General features: G+C 40.2%; 1 long non-coding RNA gene across 1 annotated transcript; it reads left to right on the top strand.

Moving 5' to 3' along the window:
• Positions 1-1,267: 1,267 nt before the first annotated feature.
• On the top strand, positions 1,268-3,483 carry LOC149834405 (uncharacterized). The gene is made up of 2 exons (XR_016432534.1): positions 1,268-1,622; positions 2,835-3,483. It is a non-coding gene; the product is annotated as an uncharacterized LOC149834405 (long non-coding RNA).
• The last annotated feature ends 11,465 nt before the right edge of the window (positions 3,484-14,948 follow it).

Below are 14,948 nucleotides of genomic sequence, written 5' to 3'. Positions count from 1 at the left end.
TATTCATCTTATTTGTTTATCTTGTTCCGATCCCGATCTAATTAATTGTGATCCGTTTTAAAAATGGATCTCCTTTCTGTGTACCACATCCGCCTAGTGCTGAGCCCTTAGTCCACATTAGGGATGGCAGTGGACCGGGGCGGGGGACAAGGTCTCCACTCCTGCCCCATCTCAAAATCCTACTCTTCATACCGGCATGGGTTTTGATTTTAACCTCCATCCTCGCTTCATGTCCTTCATTCCTAATTCAAATAGGGTAAAGCGGGACGGTACTCTGTTTTCCATCGATCCACTGTCATCTCTAAAGAATGATGAGGGCGGAGATCCAAGATGGGACGGGGCGGGGCAGAAAAAAGCATAAATCCATCCTCACCATCATCCCGTACTGGTTCTGATTTTAACCTTCATCCCCGATCCAAATGGGACGACGCGGGTTCAAATCAAATGCATCTACTCAGTGGTAGGGCAGACGTTTAAACACGTGAAAAAGAGGTTAAAAGAGCCAAATTTGTTCCTGTCACTTCCATCATGCTAAAGCATAAAGTGCTTGCGTAAGCATTGCAAACGTAAGCCGGCTTTCCCATATGTTGACGTGAGCATCTACCTTACCTTACCTTTGAAGCTTAAAATTACACAAACATCCTTTATCTTTCTTAAAATAACTTGAATACCGTAAATGGAACCAGAGTCCAGCCTAGCAAATGCTTTGCCTTAAGGGACCAGCTGAACCTTTGCTGGGTCAACCTCTTTGCCCCAAAGACCCGACTAACTAATGGTGTAGGGGGTTCAGGATCCGATTAGTTAGATACTGCTAAGCAAGTAGAATCCCTGATTGAATGTAAAACAAATTCTGTTCTTTTTATCCTAATTAATCTGAATTCAAATCCCATCGATTAAGCCAGATTCTGTAATGTGAAGATCCGAACCTAGTCTGACCCACCAGTTAACATTGCACCACAAATTTTTCTGTGTTTTGAAATCACCACCATTCATTGTGTATGACATCAATTCACAGTGAATGGTCGATCCCATACACAATGAATGGTGGTGATGAAGGCATCGGACGATGGCGATTTCAAAACACAAAAAAACGTGTTTTGACATTTCACCTGATCCGACCTCTCCAAGCACCAATTGCTCACATCAATTTGTATAAGGCCCAGAATAGTTGCAACTTTGCCAACAGTGGTGGGGATAAAAAGGTCATTTTATTATACAAGTTAGGCCTTGGAAAACGAGAAGCTCGCGTCGGTTTTCATCTTACCAAATTCAACGCGCAGAGAAGGAAGACGATCAAGAAAAAAACTCCTCCGTCCCTCTCTCTCTCTCTCTGCACGCCGACTGTACTTTTGCACGATTCTTATGACCATCGACCACATAAACCAACTAGCGTCCTTGTTAAATATGGCCACTTTGGAGTCTCACTGGAAAAATCCATATACTGCATTCCTGATCTTGATGGTGCTTATGTGATCTGATCCTGCCTCCAACTAAACATAGCTCCTCCTCCACCGTCCATCAAGGGAATAACATTGCGTTCCATCTCAGGATCTGCTTTTATTAACGGGAAGAGCAAGTCTGTGTTACCACCATCGACCACCTTAGCATAATCATCATCATATGTAAGTTTGTTTTCCCTTCTCTCATTCTGTTCATCATCATGTTTGAATCGGCATCTCTCTGGTTTTACTTTTCTTTCTGGCTAGCATACCATTAAGCTTAGACCACGCTTAAATGACAAGAGACAATCTTGGTTTTGAAATACCCAAGTTTTGTCTCAAAACCCGATTTTTGGCAAAACAAGTTTGCTAAAAAAACGAGGTTTTGACTTTTAAATGTTTGCATAACCAAAAACTAGATTTTCAGTTGAAAAAATAAAAATAAATAAAACACAGCAATTTTCTGGCCGGCCATTTGTTGCATGTTAGAAAAACCCCTCACTAGTAGGAAAACAGTTTTCTACACAAGGATGTTCTTATAATCATATAGATGGTATGGTATGTGGTTCGAGTCCCCTAATTAGAGCAACCATTTGTTGCATAAAAAGCATAAGGTTAAGATTGGGAACTAGAAAAAAAGTCAAAAGCTGCTCACAGCTCTGCTTGTGCTTGGCTCTTATAAATAGCTTGTTTGAAATCGTAAAATAGGCTCGGCAAGCAAAACATAATAGGTGATCAACTAAAGCTTGTGCAGGCTCGTTAAGTAGTAATCCATATATTTTACAAGCATTAGGTTTAGAGCCTAAATTATATTACCTTTTACATTTAAAACAATGTATTTTTCTTGATAATTCGAGGCCCACTCAAAAGGTCTAAAAGTTCAAATTGTATTACTTGTAACTTTGAAACAATATAATTCTTTCGTAAACGAATCATCTCTTGCTCAACTCGTTTAGCTCAACCTAATCAGGAGCTCAAGCACAGGTCGGCTCGCCTGAAGGGCGAGCCTAGCTTGAACAAGTCAAGCTTGTCGATCTCATTTGGTTCATTTACCAGCGCTAATAAAGCCCTTTCCCCTCCCCAACACCCCTAAGTTGTGGAAGCACACAAGACATAGGGGAGCGAAACCGAACTCCATTTAGGGTCCTGCTTTACCACCATATGACTTACCCTGTAGGTTGTTTTGACCCAATGATGCCTCGTAGATGTGTTCAGCATGTTCCAGATAGTAGGAACTGGCTTTTGAATAATGATTTTTCAATGAAAATATGATTTTATGACCAGAGAAAGTACCGTACATAGTAGGTTGATTATTTTTGAAGCCCCTAATTTTCCAGTATGAACATGGTCCAACAGCTGCATCTTACCTATATTCAACCCTGGTGTGCCAAACAGTTTCAGATGATGGAAAGTAAGGAAAGAGTAGAAGGAAAAGATGATAACATGTTCGAACCAATCGGGAATACGCTGGAGATCCTTACCTTCTGCGCCATAGTAGACAGAGAAGCAGAGAGGGTGCAAATGCTAAGGAAGAAGAACTCAATGATGAAGCCATCCATAATCAACAGCAGGATTTGGCAGCCAGCCTTTGAGTTGGAAGACTTTGATAGCTGCTTCAAGAAAGACTCATCAGTGCAGAGTGGTGATAGGAAAAAAGATAAAAGGAGTGCCCAGGAGAAGATAGTGAATGTAGAGAGAGAAAGAGCAGAGAGAGGTTTCAAAAGAGTGAGAGAAGATGATGCTGTGCCCTCCCTTGTTATTTCCAAGCAAATGAGATGCAGTAAGGGTTTGAGGTCAAAGGAGGGGCCTGTAATCGATTTGAATAAGGAAGTCGACTCAGTGTCTAGCTGTGGCTTGTTGTCTCTGTGGTATGAAGGTTGACAGGTGCAGGCAAGACATGGGGCCATAGGATTCAGTTCTAGCTTTCGTTTTTATCTTTTCTTTCTTTGAAAGAATGTTTCTTGAGATATCTCTCTGCTTTTGTTGATGTTGATTTTGACATTGGTCATGTAAATATTTGTAAAAGCTGATTAGCCTTTATCTTAGTCAAGAAAGCACATATAACACCCCGATCTGAAATTTCAGGAATCCGAGTTCGATCCCGATCTGAGATTTTAGGAATCCGAGTTTGATTGGTATTACTGGTCAGAAGGTAATCATACAAAATTCACACAAAGAAAATATAGCTAAAAAAAAATTAATTTTTTTTTCAATAACTTACTTTTTTTCATAATGTTCATTATTAATAACATAAGAAATAAGAAATATATAAATATTTAATGACAAAAAAAATAAAAACTACCAAGTGCTTTATTGAAGAAATAATTGGTCATGTCCTGCTTGTGTTAGTATGCCTATAACCTATAGTTGTAATTAAAAAGGTAGGTGAGTCTACAACCCAATAAGAAATAATTATAAACAAATAAACACTTTAACTTACAACTGTAATGAGTTTTAAGCCTCTAGTCTGAATTTAGTTTTCGATACACCACAAAAATTTGTATATTTTAATTATTCCTCCATTAATTCTCTTAAACACTCTATCACATCAAACTAACCTAGGTCGGTTATACTGATCATAGCCGTTTATGGGCATAACAACCTACGTAAAATACTCAAATTCTACATGTTGACCAGACAATGAACCATATATTGTTAGTGATCCTCGGATCACTAAGCACTATAATGAAATAAAAAGAAGACTCTACCAGTAGTTAGTCGGAAGGTCAGTCTCAATCTCAATCTCGGTATGGTTCATGCTACATCCTAACCATGATGGCTATCAACTATCATGGTCGTCCAGAGTCCCCAAACACTACTATCTGAGTATAGCCTTAAGTCATAAGCTAAGTTTAATACATTAAACCATATTTTCAAACTTGTATTTTACGCGTTCTCTCATGAGTGATATCGTGAAATGATTATGATGATTCTCGCTCTTTAATCCCAGAATGACTTTAGGATTCATATTTATCTCATACTAAGCATGCAACGAAGGAGGGTGTCCACATCGTTAAATCACCGATGACCCACTCTCTATGATGACTACACTCTAGTTGCAAACCAGGTAACCCTTACCACTAGTTGCCACTTTTGGGATTTAAGAGGTTATGTATGCTAATCTCAATTATTCGATAAAAAACTAACTTAAATATTCAACTGCCTATTTCAATAAAAATATATTTAAATATTAAATATGAAAAATAGCATTTTATTGATTTAAAATTAAAAATGTTGTCGTGTTGTAGCCCTTTTTTGTCTTATTTAATTTGAACTTATGAGTCCAGCATGCACCGCAATGTCCCCATATCCTCATATATTTATGACAGCATCCCACGGGGCGAGTGCTCATACTCTCGATAAAGCGAACTCTCTAGAATGGACTAATTTAATCAATCAAGTAAAACTATGCAAGATATTTTTTTAAGCGAAAGTAAAACTATACGGGATTGTCTTGTTAAATTTTGCAAGTTTGCCTAGAGCTCTATACACCTTGCTAGGTAAGTTGGCTTAAAGTTAAAAAGTGACACTCAAGTGAGAAGAAAGCTATTGGGAAAAGATCAACAAACAAATAAAGGATAGAAGCAAAAGAAGAAATCAGGAACAAACATTTACGTGGTTTGGCAAAAATTGCTTACATCTATAGCTGCATTGAAACCTTGTTATTAGGTTATGAAATCCTTATAAAAGTCGAACGTCATTTTTTAAATAGAGGAAGCCAAAGAAAAAGTTACAAAACAATCTACAAGTATAGTCTGGATATTACAAGGATTCTGCATGACTTGTAATCTAACTCAAGGAAGACTTTTATAATTTGATTCTACAAAATGTTTGAGATAAAATTACAAAATTAACTTCCAAAAATTTAGGGAAAGTATAAGATTATCATATAATTAGAGAACAACCTTCACACTCCAACAAAAACCTTTCCCAAACCCTCGTTTGAAGACCACAGTTGGCCGAGACCAAGAAGGGTAGATGGCTGATAAAAGATCATCTCACTTGTGAAGCCACAACTTATTTCTACTCCAGTGGAGGTTTTCCTAGAACAGATGACCACTTATCAAACTCTCCAGAATTCGCTTTCAAGGGAGCTGATATCCAAGGAAGGCCTACCATTGGGAGGTGGGAAGAGGCATCAATGAATTGAATAAAGAGGAAGGGAGCAACAAGCCATCATGAGAAATGTGGTCGAAAGCACTTGCTCATCTGCAAGAGCAAATATTCCACCAATTGCTATGGATGAGGGGGATAACCAGACGATCGTGATCTTAATGGCAATGTATTTTCATATGCTCAACCCCTTCAAATGAACTCTTCTTACAGGCTTTTCAGGAGGGAATAGTAACAAAAGACTAGAGTATAGCTATGCCTTCATGAAGTTGTAGTAGTAGCGTCCCTCAATAACAAGTCTCTCAATAACAAATATTTAGTTTTTTATATTGGGGGAGGGGCTCTTTCTAATCATATTTTTTAGGGAGGAAGATATCAGATACGGGGTGTGGAAAGTTGCAGGATGTACTCTGCTAGTGACCAGATGGGTAATGCAAATGGAATTGAAACTTAAAGAAACCCTTAATGTGGATCCGGCTTATGAAGCTATCGGCTAAGTTGTAGTCCATGGAGTTATTTATGAAGGTGGCTAAGTGCATGAAAGCAACTATTGGAGGTGGATGCAATTACAAGGAACCAACAGTGCCTTGATTTCACCAGGATAAAAGTTGATCTTTTGTTAAGTTTACTTTAATGTCTTCTTTTTAGGTGGCAATAGAGAATGTGGACGATTTCAGAAGTTGGTGGTATATGAAAGCAGGATAAAATATTGCACTACATGTAAATCCAAATATCATAATGTGGGAAACTACCCAAAATTGAAGGAGGAATGAAGTCCTCTGCAAAAGGATGAATGACAGAGGTTAAAGTCATTAATTGTAGGTAGAATACAAAGGTGGTAATGGGAGAAAAGAATGAGTAGAATAGGATTGACATTCTAATATTGACTGTAAAATATTTGTGAGAGTGAGGGGACCCCCATTAGAGAGGTTGTCACATCAAAAGAAGATTGTCAGACAATGATAGCTAGGGATTAATATAAGAAAGGGGAGAAGGAGCTTTGGAAGCCAACAAACTAATAACTGAGCATTAGAGAATCTTCAGTAAAAGGAAACATCGATTCACAAGAGACAAAGCAACTATAATATAGGAGGGGGGAGAATCGAACGCAACTATAAAATTTCTAGTGTTCAGAGAATCCATAGGTGTGCAGGGACTTTCACGTTAAAGGGGAGAATTGTTGGTTAATGTTCAAGTAGTGGATGAGAGCATTCAATGATCACGTCAAGTTAGAGTCACGTTCAAGTGTTGAATATAATGGATGAGAGCATCCTATGTTCACATCAAATCGAGTCCTAAAAAATAGGGGTGCAGATGAAAAATCTTTAGAAGAGGAAGTGATGCAGATGAAAATAAGCACGAGAAGGTGATTAGAAAAGAGGAGATTAACCCTAGTGGAGGCAAAGAGGGGGCAAGAGGAAAGGATATCAAAGGAATAGGAGGATTCATAAGATAATGTCAGTGAGGTTTCTACTTCATGATGTCTACAATGCCCGTGAGCAGAAAGAAGGGAAATAAGGATAGTTAGAAAGAGAACCCTAAGAGCAAAAATGCATGGCCAAAATAAGGTTCATAATAGAGAATATGAGAAGTTGCATGGAGAAGGAGAATATCCTATAGGGATTGGGGGTGGGGTGCCAAATAATTTCCAATGAGGTTCCTCGCATGGAATGTATGGGGTTTGGGGCATAGACAGGCGTGACGTAGAATTGCATAGCTACTCAAACTGGTGGTAGATGTATCTTTTTTGTTGTAAACAAAGGCAAAGCATGATTACCTTCTATAATTAGATAGGGATATTTTTGGGTTTTCTATGGCCGAAAACTTTGAGGCTTCCAAACATAGTTGGATAATTTGATTATGGAACGAGAGTTCAGTCATGGTTGAAGTGTATCACCTGTCAATGTAGAATACGACAGTGATAGAGGTGGGACATGTAGTTCTAGTGGTCTTAGGAGTTTATTATCACAATCAGTATCTTGATAAAAGAGAGTTATGAAGAGCAATAAGGGGTCACAATATGGATTTGCCATGAATGATGTTAGGCAATTGGAATGAGGTGAGGATTGTGCAGGATAGGTGGAGTGCAAGCTCAACTATAATAGGAATGGAGGAATTTAACCAGATACTCGGGATGATTGTGGCCTAGTAGTATCTGGATGATTGTGGCCTCTATCTGACCATGTGGCTTTGGTTGTTAGCATATAGAAAAAACTCAAAGGAAAACATCATTTAGATACTTTGGTTTGTGAAGGATGAGACATGATTATGAAGAGGTGGTGTCTAATGGGTAGAACTTTTCAATGGAAGGGTGACTTATGATTTGGTTAATACAGAAACCTCAAGCAGTTGATAGAAATCTTCAGCTTTGGAATAAAAAAATCAAGGGGGACCTCCCAAGCCGTATTAGGAAGGCCACCATGTAGTTGGAGGAGTTGCAAAAACAAGACATGATCTCCACAGAGTCGTAGAAAGGGAGATTGCCTTGATAGATGAATTGCAAATGCTATCAGCTAGCAAGGGAAGAGAAGTTCTGAAGGCAAAAAGCTCATTGTTGGTGGGTTAAAAGGTGATGGAAACATACAGTTCTTCCATATTTTGGTGAACCGTAATGTACATAGAAGAAAACTCTTAATGATTGCAAGGAAGGATGGATCATTTTCTTGCACCTACAAGGAAATTTAAAAAGAAGCTGCATCATATTTTAAACACCTATTTTAAGGTAGACCGACTACTTAAGAATGAAGCGAAGAAAGGGCATGTGATAAGGTGAGTCCAAAGGAAAACATGAATTTGCTTTACCAGTGACGAAATAGGAAGTTAACATTGTGGTCTTCGGGATTAAGGGTAGTGGTTCTCCCAGACTAGATGGCTTCCCAAGGAGTTTCTTTCAGTTCCATTGAAACATGGTAGGAGAGTATGTGTGTAAAGCGACCATCAACTACTTTAAGAGACACATGATGGTAAAGAGAATTAGCATAAGCAATATAGTTTTGATTCTCAATGTGAAAGGGGCCAATAGGATAAACCAATTTGGGCCCATAAGTCTTTGAAATTTTGTGTATAAAGTTAATGGTGGAAGGAATGAGGGAGATACTTTAAAGATTGATAATCAAAGAGATTTCTTGAAAGGAGGGACAATTCAAGAAAGCATTATGATTGCACATGAAATAGTGGATACCATGGATTACATTTAAAAGCAAAGCATCTTGTTCAAGATAGACTTAAAAAAGACATACAATAGTGTAGAGTGCAATTTTTTGGAAGATGCTCTCTGGGTTTTTTTATTTTGAGATGAATGGGTGCATTTAATTATGATGCTTGTCAACATTGTAGTTTATTGTGATTGTGAATGGGTAATCAGGCAAACCTTATGGGGATTAAGTTAGGATAACCCGATTTCCCCATACCTCTTTTTCATGGTCATAAAGAGATTGATTAAAAAATTATGCAATGAGGAGCTACAGGAGACAGTAGCTTGTCAAGTTGGGGCTTTTAGTTGGAACCATTCCATTTTTTATAGATGATTCACTTTTTCTCATTTGAGACAAGAATTGATCAAATCAAAACTTCTTGAAGATGGAGTTTGAGGGCACATTAGGGCTAACAATAAGTTTTGAGAAATCTATGATGATTCTCTTTGGTATAGACATGAGAAGAGTGCAGTATGTTCAAGCTTGGTGAAGTTGGAAGATTGAATCACTCCCTACTAAATATTTTGAGGTGCCCCTTTTCAGAGGTTTACTTAAAGGGCATCTATGTGAGGCCTCGGTAGAGAAATTTTAAATAAGGTTAGAGACGTGGAGCAGTAGACGCATCTCCCTTGAGGGAAGGGTAACACTTATCAAAGTCGTTGCCTCCTTCCTAATTTTTTGAATGTATGTTTCATGATTCTGAGATGCACAATAAAAAAGATGAAGGGGATAATGAGAGACTTCCTCTGGTATGAACCTCAATAGACCTATTATGAGCACCTTATTAGTTGGGAGAAGGCTTCTAAGCCTAGAGAAGGAGACTTGGGGATTAAAAGGATGGAGGCGCATAATGCAGCTTGCCTGGCAAAGAATACTTGGCCCTTGATTATGAATGAAGACACTTCGTGGATCTGGATTGTGATGGTAAAGGAGAAATATATTAACAAGAATTTATGTAGATAGGCACGAAAGGTCGACATGGATCAGCGGACTAGCGAAGCATGAGGAAAGGGGTAGAAACACTAAGCAAAGGTGCGAGATGGATGCATGAAAATGGGGAGAATAAAATTTTGTATGGATTCATGGGCAATAGGTCTTTTATTGTCTTAACTATCAAGAAGTATTCAGGATGCATAATATTGTCAGGTAGTGAACATTACAATTGAAAACGCCATTGATTAGAGAGTATAGCCCAAAAATAGGAGGACAGACATACAGTGTCACAGGCTTAGAAGCAAAAGCCCTTGCGACGTAGCTTCAGGTAATCACAAGCACTGAAAGCAGGCCTTTTAAGCGCACAAGCAACTCACAACACATGCGTGGAAGCTAAAGCAAGAGTACGCGCATGCATAAACACAAAGTGAGCAAGGAGGTATTGATGCATAAAACTTCTTTTATAACAACTTGTAAGCATATTACATGAGGTTCTTAAGCCATAAGACCTTTTGGGGACACTCAAGAGTGACGAAGAGGTATATACATCAGAAACAAAAAGGTGAAAAAAATGATGGTCTGGAACACGCTCCCTCACCTAAGTTGGCACTGTCCTCGAGGCCAGCTGTTCATGGTAGTCCTTCATAAGTTGATGATGATAAAACATGTTGCTAGCTTTCTCGCAGGTAGCTTCACATTCTGGTACACCTTTTCACTGTACTATATACTTTTTGACTTCACCAAAATAGTTGTTGGAGTGGTTGAAGATAACTTTCAGTTCTTTGCCTGGAATGATGGTCGTTGATAGTGTGCACTATGAAATTGGAGCACGTTGAGACATGCTGCATTGAGAGTCTCATTCATCTTTGTAGAACAACTTCAGGTTGCACATGTGAAAGATCAGATACACTTGAAAGTTTGATGATAAGTTCAGTCGGTATGCCAAGTTTCCAATGCGCTTAGTGATGGTGAAAAGGCCATCATATTTGCAAATGAGACCTCAATGGTGAGCCCAAAAGATAGTTGTGCAATCGAAAAAGAGCTTTGCCAATAACATATCTCCAACAAAATTCTGCTGGCTAATATTTCTCATATGCCTACTTCTTCATGCGCTTGGTTGCCTTATTCAAATATGTTTTTGCTAACTCTGTCTGATCCTGTCAGTTCCTGATGTAATGGTATGCATAAGGTGTTTTGCCATGTCATTGCACGGCAAGTGAGTACGAAGTCTGCGACTATTGTCTGGTTGCAACTTCGAATGGACTATGGCTGGATGACTTACTCTTTTGGAGGTTGTAGCAGAATTGAGCGACATCAAGTAAATCAACCCAAATTTCTTTGATTGTCACTGACAAAGTGTTGTAGATATTTCTCCAACATGCCATTGATTCTCTCTGTTTGCTTATCGATTTGGGAGTGAAAAGTTGTGTTGAAATGCAAGTTTGTCCCAATCAAGCAAAATACTTCTCGTCAAAATTTGCTAGTGAAGCAGGCATCACAATCACTGACAATGCACTCAGAGATTTCCTAATATTTGATTACATTATACACGAACAACTTAGTGGTATCGGCAGTTGAGCAGGTGACAAAGAACAACACGAAGATAGCATACTTCAAAAACCTGTCCACAACTACATAAATAGAACTGTAACCTTGGGCTTTTGGCAAGCTCAGGATGAAGTCCATGGTTATGAACTTCCATGGACGGCTTGGCACTGGTAGGGGCTCCAGTAGTCCACCAGGTCTTTGGTTGATGAGCTTGTCTTACTGACAGATCAAGAAAGTCCGCACATAAGCATCCATCAGTCTATTGTCATCCCTAAAGAAGGATTGGGGATGGGACAGGATGGAGCAGGGTGATGGTGGAGCAAAGTAGAGATCGGGGCGAGGCAGAAAAAAGCGTTAAGTCCATTCTCGCCTCCATCCTCGCATGGGTTGTGATTTCAACCTCCATCTCTTTTTCATATCCTCCATCCCCAGTCCAAACAGGGTGAGGTGGGGCAGGCCCCCATTTCCCCCCGATCTACTGACATCCCTAGAAATGAGGACAAGTTTGTATGGACATCTAAACAGTTCACTTCCAAAGCCGTGTAGGATACTATTAAGAAGAAAGGCGACAACATCTCATAAATTGATTTAGTGCGAAGAGCACTATTCCAAGGTGGCTATCACCCTATATTTTGTTGTGAACAAAACTGTTGAACCCATGACCGAATTAGGAGGCTAAGAATTCTGATCACAAGCGTGTGCATATTATGCTTCAAGAGAATGAACACCTGATGCACCTATTCTTTAAATGCTCTGTCATAAAGAAGGTGTGGGTATAGTTGGTACACATGTTAGGTAGGAAAAGAATCCCACAAAATGAAATAAGTAGTTGAATAGGTAGGGGAAGCATTGTTTTCAGGACAAGATGGTGGCTAAAAGCTTGATTGTTAACTGTCAAATAATGATACGAAAGACCTGGATAGTTAGGAACCAGGTTACTTTTGGTCAAGGGAATCCATCTCGGGAGGACACGTGGGAGCAGATTTTCCAAGTGTGCTGGAGCATGTAAGAAGAGTCTTAAAGGGGTCGATCCACCCAACTGCGACAAGGTGGAGGATAGAATGCACACAATCCATGCCCCGAGATGGATGGTTTTTTTTTAAAAAGTAGATGCTTTCTTGAAAGTGCCCAGAGATGGTTTCAAGTTTATATATATATATATATATATATATGTGTGTGTGTGTGTGTGTGTGTGTGTGTGTGTGTGTGTGTGTGTGTGTGTGTGAAAAAGTGGTAGCTGCACAACCCTTAAGTGCGCAGCTACCATTGCAAACAGATAGGCCGTCCATCACAGCTTTGATGGACAGCCCATGCAAAAAATGCCTGTTTTTGCGCATTTATGCCTTTTAGCAGTGGTTTTTAACAGTCAAAACACCATCAGGCCCCGGGAGGGTGGTGTATGTTCGCCCCCAATGATTCACTGAATCCCACGTCTGTGTTCGGGGGTCCCAAAAAGCACCACATATAGAAGCACATGGGGCTCGTATTCCTGTATATGTTGACATCACTCAGCATTGGAGTCTGGTTCGGTTGCAAAGACTTAAGTACCCTTTCTTGCTATTCTTGCCATAAAATGACGGTTTGAGAAAATGACAAAAATGTCCTTCATTCAAAAAAGGAAAACAAATGGTTCAAAAAAAGGACAAACATGTCCTTCATCCAGAAAGTCGAGGATGATGTTGACTTTTCAAAGTCTACATAGTGAAACAAACATTAGCCAACGATCCGATGGTGATCCGGCGAAACGATGGTGAGTCGGCGATCCGATGGTCATCCAGCGAAACGAACCTGAGCCGTTAAAAATGTTTGTTTGAACTTTTCATTGTCATCTTCTTCTTTTTCTTCTTCCTTCTCCGTAAAACACTGTAACCCCCCCCCCCCTCTCTCTCTAGAGAAGAAATCAAGGGAGGCAAAGAGTTTCCCCTAGAGAAGGCCATGAACATCAACCCTCTCACTCTCTCTCCCTTCTCTTTCTACTTTTGTACACATCTAGCAGACGATCCTATATTGCTCCATCAAACACTGACTAACCTGCGCACTGACTATAGCATCGTTCAACTTGATTCGTTGTGGAGCCTAATTCAGAGTTTTTTCCCTTAAGGGAGGGGGGTCCTGGGGCTCCCCCCCGGCGTGGGTTCCGTTGCGCAGTCAGCGGGCGGGGGTCAAGGGGGGCGCCCCTGGCGGGGGCTCGGGGGGCAGCGCCCCCCCGGACCAAATTTTTGTGGGGCCTTGTATAATTTTTTTATTTTCTTTCCCTCTTTTAACTATCGAAAAAGCGCAATAAAGCGTTTTGTTTAATCGTGGGGCTCATGTTTCTTTCGATTATTTCTTGCTCGAGGTTTTCGTAACACCCCTTCCTACGATTTTTCTATTTTTCTTTTTCTGTTTCTTTCCCATGATTTTTTTAATGACTCCCCTACAGCGATTTTTAGTGTTGTCGGGTTTCCAACAAGATTTACAGTGATTTATATTGTTCGGTCTTCTAGCAACGATTTGTAGTATTGTCGGGCCTTCCTACAGCGATTTATAGTATTTTCGGGTCTCCAACGAGCCCCACAACGATTTATGGTGTTGTTGGATCTCACTACAGAGATTTGTAGTGTCTTTCGCAAATCACTATAGTGATTTGTAGTGTTATTCAGTAAGCAAATCGCTATCCAAATTAGGACCAACTTGTCAGGGTCATATCTCCCTAACCGAAGGTCATATAAAGTGGTGTCTTCGTTATTGAGTCTAGTTTATTTCTGTAAATTTTCAATGATTTCTATGATCATTTTATTCTCCATTTTAACTAAAAACTCTGAATTAGGCTCCCCCCCGGAACCTGCGTCGGGGGGGAGCCCCCAGACCCCCCCTCCTGTAAGGGCAAAAACTCTAAATCAAGCTCCACAACGAATCAAGTTAAACGATGCTATCCACGCCGGGAGGAGCCCCCGGACCCCCCTCCTATAAGGGCAAAAACTCTGGATTAGGCTCCACAACTCTTCAAGTTGAACGATGCTATCCACGCCGGGAGGAGCCCCGAGACCCCCCTCCTGTAAGGGCAAAAACTCTGAATCAGGCTCCACAACTGTTCAAGTTGAACGATGCTATCCATGCCGGGAGGAGGCCCTAGACCCTCCTCCTGTAACGGCAAAAACTCTGAATCAGGCTCCACAACTCTTCAAGTTAAACAATGCTATCCACGCCGGCAGGAGCCCTCAGACCCCCCTTCTGTAAGGGTAAAAACTCTAAATCAGGTTCCATAAATCTTCAAGTTGAATGATGCTACCCACGCTGAGAGGAGCCCTCAGACCCCCCTTCTGTAAGGGTAAAAACTCTAAATCAGACTCCACAACTCTTCAAGTTGAATGATGCTACCCACGCTGGGAGGAGCCCTCAGACCCCTCTCCTATAAGGGTAAAAACTCTAAATCAGGCTCCACAGCAGTCAATGTGCAGGTCAGTCAGTGCTTGATAGAGCGACGTAGGATCTTCTGCTGGATGTGCACAGAAGCAGAATGAGAAGGAAGAGAGAGAGTGAGAGGATTGATGTTCATGGCCTCCTCTAGGAGAGATTTCTTTCTCGAATAATCCTACAGTGCAGAGACTGGGTCTTAAATAATCATCTTCGGGGCACTTCAATCTTTACAATCACTCCTTTTCTAGAATCGTCATTTTTTTTTGCACCAATGAAGGAGAGGGTACTTAAGTCTTTGCAATCGCATCAAACTTCAATGCTA

The sequence above is a fragment of the Nuphar pumila genome, chromosome 6, assembly GCF_984573655.1.
Source record: "Nuphar pumila chromosome 6, dmNupPumi1.hap1.1, whole genome shotgun sequence".
NCBI classification, from domain to species: Eukaryota; Viridiplantae; Streptophyta; class Magnoliopsida; order Nymphaeales; family Nymphaeaceae; genus Nuphar; species Nuphar pumila.
This window is presented reverse-complemented; position numbering and strand designations above follow the sequence as displayed.